Genomic DNA, 8,623 nt, shown 5'->3' with positions numbered 1-8,623 from the left:
TACAAACTGTTATTACTTCTGTTATATTAGCACTTGAATATTTATCATTTTTTATATTCAGCTCTAGTAATTATTTCCAGAGGAAATAAGCAAGTCCTACCATGCTCAAACATTACTTACGTCATGGTTGTTGTTCTACCACTCATTGAAAAATAAAAGTAATTATAAAGATGTGTACTATAGTTATTTTAATTAACGCCACCATCGCCCAAATATAGGCTTTTGAAACTGTGTAAATCCGACTGTGTCGTTCATCTATGCTATCAAAAGATATTTAACTATATCCCCGTTTCATATATTCATATCCATCACCGAGACGTTGGATTCTAAAAAAAAGAACATAATTCTCCTGACTCGGGTATGAGAACGTTTATTGTCCACGTTCTTGATGAGTTTTCATGTAATTACTAGCTGTAAGGATTTAAACAAATCCGCCTTTATCCTGTCTTTATGATTCAAATAAAGGTATAGAAGCAGAATAAGGAGGGGCAGTCTGAGAAAACTCTTTTCTTTGTAGTCCACCTCAATAGCAATTATATCCCAAAATTATTTCAACAAAAGTAACCCCGTTTTATCTATAATTTCACCAACACTGTTCATAACATGTAGTACAATACCAAGCCAGAATTGTTGCCATCTTCAAAAGTCTTTACTACGACTACAACAATAATTGCCTGTCTATTCATGAAATCTACAATTAGGCCTTATATTAACCAATATTTTGTTAGTACATGTTAGTACAGAAGGAAAAATAATTGACATAAATTATAGCATCTGTATCTTTTTCTGAATATATGCACTTTTTTTTCAATTAAATTATTTTGATACGCTTGAATATCAATCATGGTAAAACAAAGTTCGCATCATGATGATAACAAACGTATTTTCTTTATGTTGCGTGTTCTGTATTATATTGCTTTAAAAAAATATTTATTTCTAGTCGATTGAAATTAAAGTTTAGATGTATATTTATGCACCCGGGCGACTTCTGTCTATATTCTGTTCCTATTCAGCGTTCGGTGAATGCCGTTGTATTAAAAAATAGAATCTACTGCATTATGGAGTGAAGTATATTCGATTATTTTTCTAAACTGTTGTATACATTTGGAAAGATATTGGATATTGAGCAATGTTTTGACAGCTTTATGTAAATTATGTTGGATACAGACTACCGGGAAGAGGAATCGAAATCGAGCGAGAGAACGAGAAAGATAGAAGCAGAAAGAAAGAGAGAGAGAGAGAGAGAGAGAGAGTGGAGGGAGGGAGAGAGAAAGAAAGGTGAAGCATGGATACATTATAATAACATTACATAAAGTTAAGTTATAGAAATGACTCGTAACTACACTGTCGCTCATAAAGGTGGAATATTTTAGTTTTACCCCAATTTATGGAATTATTTTAAAAATCATTAAAAAATAATAGATATAAATAATAGTATACATTCTCAGATTTTATTGAATAATAATTTGCCAATGTGTGTTTTGCGTGACTGCTAAAGCATGTGTATGCTACAATGCTTATTAATTAGGGGACCTACGCTCTCAAGTCATAAATGACAGTAATGAGGATTAATGCCCCACAAAAGGGCATTAATATAGCACATCGACACGGTTTTGATCCTGGGGCCTCACATTACGAGGCCATTGTTTGTCACTGGACCATGACTGTACGCAGCGGGGGCTAGGGTAGGGGGCAGTTTCCATAAATAAAAAAACCCACAGAAAATGCAATAAATTTTCAATAATTTATTGCATTTTACCCCGGTCCCCCAACATAAAAAATCCTCTGGACGGCCATGCATTATGGCTCAAGGCATGGGCACACAGAATTTTTTGTTATGTTAGGCACCGGGGTTAAATGCAATAAATTATTGAAAATTTATTGCATTTTCTGTGTTTTTTTTAATTTATGGAAACTGCCCCCTACCCTAGCCCCCGCTGCGTACAGTCATGGTTCAGTGACAAAACAATGGCCTCGTAATAGTGAGGCCCCAGGATCAAAACCGTATCGATGTGCTATATTAGTGCCCTTTTGTGGGGCATTAATCCTGATTACTGTCATTTATGACTTAAGGGCATAGGTCCCCTAGTTAATAAGCATAGTAGCATACACATGCTTTAGCAGTCACGCAAAACACACATTGGCAAATTATTATTCAATAAAATCTGAGAATGTATACTATTATCTAGATCTATTATTTTTAAATTATTTTTTAAATAATTCCATAAATTGGAATTAAAAAAAAATATTCCACCTTTATGAGCGACAGTGTAGTAAGGTACTTGTCCGTGGGTGTTTTGCATCAAATGAAGGATAATATTGAGGCACTATATGACACATTATCAAGAAGGAATGAAAGTATATGACAATTATTTTTCCAAAATTATCTCAACTACCTTAGAGATCTAGAAGAGCTCCGATCAATACAGATATCTGCACGTGTTTTAAAACCCCTGTTCACCCTTTGTTTTCTATAACCCATGACAACAAACTCGTTTTTAAAAGTTTGAAAATTTCATTTTGGGATACACTGTACATCGGATGTTTTTTTTCTTTGTTACTGCCATGTATTACACCTTGGATGGATGATGTGTCGTAGTCGCATGTTTAAGATTCCATGGAAGAACAGAGCAATTATCATTCTATTATTGTTATCTAAGTCTTTGATGCTGATATACTGTATTATTGTTTTTTAAGATTTTTCGGAAAAAAACAAAAAACAACAACACACAAACAAACAAACAAGAGGAGCCAAACGGCCAAGACATTTCTAAATTAGGAAAGGGGATTGGGACGTGGAAATAAAATAAAAAGAAGGAAGTTAAACATTGGAAAATCATATCGATAATTTTTTCTATGAGAGGGCATGTATCACGAAAGGGGGGGGGGGGCTGCTCTTACCCAGGCGCGTACGCAGGATTTTTTTCAAGGGGGGGGGGGTTTAACATTTATAAAACGGGTCGAAAATTTCGCAACGACTCAGCCAGCCGCTGAATAAGCGGGGGGGGGGGGGGGGGGGGGGGGGGGGTAAGAGAACACTTTTTTTTTTTTGGTCTCGAAATTTGAAAATTCGGCATTTTGCTCCGTTGGGGGGGGGGGGGGTAAGGTCAGCTTTTTTAGGTCAGCCATGGGAATATTTTTTTGTTTTGTTTGTTTTTTGTTTAATAAAAAAATTTTAAAAAATGCAAAGGGGGAGGGGGAGGGTTTTAGGGGGGTTGAGGGGGGGTTTAACCCCCCCCCCCTGTGTACGCGCCTGCTCTTACCAACCATACATCATGAGCCCAACACATTTAGATACAGGTGTAAGTTTTACACTTTATACGTTCTTTATGATAAGAATTAAAGTTAAAAACCACAGCAAGACAGTTTCAGAACCTGGATTTAAACAAGTGTAAAGTAGTGCTGAGGGCAGGGCAAATGTTCGGTGCGACAAAATACAAATAAAGTCTCTAAAAACTTCTATATAGGAAATACGGGAGCTGGCAACTCGGGGGCAAACTTACGGGAGTGGCCCCTCCCTCACCAGAATTAAGACAAACAAATAAGGTCTATTTAAACATAAAGACACAATATGAACACCAGGAAACAAAAGAATATAACAAGAAGAGAAATATATATTGTTAAAGGGACTTGGTAAACATTTAAGTGTTGAAAGATTTTGAAAAGCCTGTTTTATATCTTATTTCTATGGAAAAATGGTTGGGAGAATTTACTGTTAGAGGGTGTTGCCCAGTGACGTCTGCGAAGAAAACCATAAATATCTTTGTGGCTTGATTTTTTCAGGATTGTTTTAATGTTAGAGGGTTAGTACAGTAGAAGGAATATAATAAGTAACATTTCATATAAAAATTACGCAGTATTTTCATCAACTTTCAACAATGTTACCGGTTCACTTTAAGAGCCATAGGAAACCTTGGTTGCTATAGGAAACAAAAAATAACCTGAGTTCAACCGAGTTTATTGGACTTTATTTGATTGATTGGTTGCTTTTTATCATATCCCACGCAAACATTAACAAAACATAATACATTTGACAAAACAAAGATATTCCTTTAGGTAATATGGAAATTGAAAAGATTTGACAATCATTTTGAGATCTTCTTAAAGTAGATGCTAATCTGAATGATGATTGCATGCTACAAACAGGTAATAGCTCTATCCACTCTGCAGATTAAAAACACTCGTTAAAGAAATACATAATTTATTGATTTATGGAAAGCCTATAATACACGCCTACTCATCTGCGCTTTAAAAAAAGACCTCATTGTATTTGAGTTTCATTGTTTTTTAATAGATATTATGCTTTTTTCCACATTTTCCCAAGAAAATTGACTCATGATATTTTTCGAATTCATAGCTGCATGCCTTTTAGAGAAGAAAATTGTTTCATCTTATCCCATCTTAGAGATTTATTAAACGTATATGAAAACTATTGACTAACTTTCCTTTGAATGCACTACCTAGTATTGAGAAGATGTAATTCGTTCTGTGTTCTGGGTAGTAAGTATTTAAAAAATAAAGACCAAATTGGGGAGGAACTAACCCCGGATAGAAAGATTATCTCTTTTTTCATTCACTCTTTTGTGTAATGTACAATCAAATCATTTGATTTTGACAAAGCGCATTCTTCGATGAGAAAGATTATCAACATTATGGTCAAAGTAAGTTTAAAGAATAAAGGGATGAGAACTTTGGAAAGAGGCTCTCAAATTATACCAGATCGCACTACAATTCTCTTTGTACTTTAATGCTCTAAAAGAGCGACAGGACGTCAGTTTACAAACAACAGTCTTAAGATGGAAAAACTATCAATATTTTGTAGGGAAATATTTTAATACCACATATACAGTATATATTATATATACAGTGTGTCCCAAGAATAAAACGAAACCCCAAATACAAACGATTAGGCCCCCAAAAAGATGTTGTATTTTTTATTAACTTTTTTTTCTTGTTTTTTCTCCTTCTTTGGACTGATATTTCCCAGTTTTGAATGCTTTAATATTTTTTCTCTAAAAAACGGTAAAAATTAAAAATTAAAAAATTAAAAAGCCGACCGTAGATTCCAAGATTTTTGGGTCGGTCGCAAAGGGCAATACAACAATTTTTTTAAAGGCCTTATTGTGAACAGATAATGAACGGTATATTGATATAATTCCTTGATTGCCATAAACGATTCACTGAACATTTTTTGGGGAAATTTCATGTCCAAATCCATTTGTGCCAGATTTTGGTGAAACCATTAACATGATATAGGCTTTCACGTGAGCATGACCGAATATGACCCGACGGAAGTAATAACTTTGACATCTAATGAGAAGGTTCTTTTCACGTGCTTCTGTTAATAATGAGGGCAATTGTAATACATTGATTAAGGTAAGCAGGATATTACTTATAGAGATGACATCATACAAAAAATGACATTAGCATTTTTTAGAACTGCAACTTGTTATATGAGCAAAGAGGACAATCGGGTTATATGTCCACATGAATCGTAGTAAGGGGCATCATTCCTTTTAATAAAGCGAAAAAGGTGTGGTCCAATGGGTACATACCCTCAGAAGATGCTATTTTTTCTCATTGATGACGTGCACCATTTTCAATCAATTTTGTATTGCTTGAGGTTTATTTATTGTTTGGGGGAAATCTGAGGGCGTACACCGCTTTAACCTCGGATTTTTCAAATTTGTTTTTCAATGCAATCCATCTCACACTGGAAAGCTTCCTTTACGTCATTGATCCTTGTTATACTAGCGTTTTCACGGTTTTACCCAAATCTGGCACTAATGGATTTTAATATGTAATTTTCAAAACATTGTCGTCAGTAAAGCGTTTGTGAATTAATGGGATCGATGTATCATTTGAAAGCATATTACTTATACTCTATAACAAATAAGGAATTATATTCATAAAGCTCATATTTTCCTCACAACAATGAATTGTTTTCGGGTTTCGTTTTTTCTGGGACGCACTGTGCGCTGATAACAGCTGCCGGAGCTAAAACTAGGGTAATAATTTCCAAAGCTCGTTGTTATTATTATTCCATCTTCCATTCTTGAGTTACGAAAAACACAAAAACATTAAATTTACAAAGAGTATGAATAATTATATAAGCTGTATATAATTTAAAAGCTCGCACATGCTCATCTGACTCGACATCTTGAGTTTGTTTGTTGCGGGGACAATATTAGTTGAACTCCTCTTTTAATTCTTATCTGTATCAAGGTAGTTTCCAAAGGCAAATACAATTTTCTATTTAGATGAACTCATTCAAAATAAAATATATGTTACAAAAGTCTGAATATGTGTACAGGTGTCTTAAAGACCCCTTTGATTCCCCAGCAATCTTAAACTGTAAATTTACATCTGTTATTTTCTTTACTTGGTGAAAGTTTGGAATGGGGAATAAATCATCTTTTTATTTGGGCTACACACATTCTTTCAATGTGTCTACAAATGCTAAGAAATGCTAGCACTTCTTTTTAGGAGAAAAATGGGTCGGACATAGCCACATTAAAAAAATGTAATTCGAAATCTGTCCACATGAGTTGAAACAATTTACCAAAAAGCTTTATTATGTCGGGCATTGCGTATTTCAATGTTCGACTGTTTATATTCATTGCCATCTAATTGTAGACGAGATTGCAAAGCGAGCCTTTAGGCTGCCTTTCGCACTATTTGTAAGCGATCTCCATCAGCACGACATAAGTTTACCAATTCAATTATTCAAGTAAGGTTAAGTACGACATAAGTACAGTCACAACAATATTAGTCAGTGGAGTAGAGCTGGGGAGAGGTAACATGGAGACACTTGTGCCTCAATTAAATGATAAAATAATTTTAATAAATGTAAGAAACAGAATGAAATAATTATTGGAATACGGGAAAGGTAAAAGATTATATCATGTTTTGTGTGGTTTTGAATAAAATGAACATGAAAGGGAGTAGGAAAAGGAAAGGGGGGAAATAATGCGAAAAGAAGACGGTGCGATAAATAATTATCGGTGTATAATACACGTGTACCTCTGATTCAGAAAATTAAAACCCTCCCGATGACCGATGAAGATTAGTGCCCCCTCCATAATGGATCTAGGGCTACGCCACCGGCACTATAATGTTTAGACGGTGGCGTGGCAAGCATGAGTGTCAATGAAAATATATAGATGCCCAGTGTGAGAGACCATGTAAAAGCAACACCTGTGGATTTGGGATACATTCCCGACCTAGTACATTTTACAAACGAGGGATTTTTAGTGGAAAAGGCATAAAAGGGAGGGGGTGTCTCAAAGGAATGGGATGCCAGTACATGTATTTTGGAATTATAAAAAAGACTAGAAGCGAAACAGCTTCATGACTATACCCAACCTTATATTACCCCTTTACCAGATCCATAATAGAAGAAATATGGAACAAAAATTATACATAGTATAAATATCCATGTATTGCTCAATGAGCACTCAGTATTTATGATTAATCATAATTCATCTTTCATTTTTATCATTGTCAAGTTTCAATCAAAATTTGCGAAAATGATAATCAATATGTTTGTCACACTGCAAAAGGAACAACCCTTTCATGCTAAATAATGTTTTTCAGGTATGTCTTTTAGTAGAAGAAATGACGAGTGAACGATTCGTCGTTTTATACTCCGAATTTTACGGTGTAACTGTGATTATACTTTTCCAACATTTTCGAGCAAGTGATGGCGCTCGACCCTCAATATCCACGTACAATATTGAGCTGTCTCTGAAGGGGTATCTTACTGAGCGGCAAATGCTTGCAAACTTAGCGAATTTGGGGTTTCGCCAGGAGTCGTAACATTTCTTTGCGAATTTATTTTTCCGCAAACAGTTGCAAGCCTCCGCAAACGATCGTAAGACAGTCTTGCTTAAGTTTTTTTTATTCGCCAATGCTAGCGACCACATGACCATATGGCTCCTATATAAATCTGAATGCTAGGGAAGGTTCCTCACCCTTTTTATAAGGTTGTTGGTCAATAGATACGCCTGGTACTTTACCAGGAGTTAGCAAAAAGTCCCAAAGATTTACAAATAGTGGCAAAGGATTGGCACATAGTTGCTAATCTTCGCAAAAAAAACTGTCGCTTACATTCGTTTACAGCCGCTAATAGTCGCCAACTGCCTTTCGCAAACATTCGCTCAAATGTTGCTTATTGTCGCTAATGGCAGAGACGAACCCTGATTTTCGCCAAAATTCGACGAAAAGTTGGCGAATCCAAAATTCACCACTCAGCGAGATACCCCTTTTAAAGGACCAATAGTATAGATGTGTGATCTCAAACTGACTTTAATTCGTGGTTTTATTGTGAAATGCAATTATTTCCAGCAACAGAATTAACTCTATGACATGGATCACAAACAAAAGAAAAAATATACTGAACACACGAAATCATATAGGGCTGCACAATGTTTTAGATGATTTAAATATAAATTATGATTAGGTGTTGATTTTGGTTATATGTAAATACAATTAAAAAACAGGTCGGACCACAAGTGCTACTCGAGACTGTCTCCTTTTAATATTTTGACGGTGAAACATTTTTTGTTGAAATGGTCAGTATGTAGCGCACTATGGAGAGTGTGTACTGTAAATTAGAGTATAC

The sequence above is a fragment of the Strongylocentrotus purpuratus genome, unplaced genomic scaffold, assembly GCF_000002235.5.
Source record: "Strongylocentrotus purpuratus isolate Spur 01 unplaced genomic scaffold, Spur_5.0 spur5_contig_827, whole genome shotgun sequence".
NCBI lineage: Eukaryota > Metazoa > Echinodermata > Echinoidea > Camarodonta > Strongylocentrotidae > Strongylocentrotus > Strongylocentrotus purpuratus.
This window is presented reverse-complemented; position numbering follows the sequence as displayed.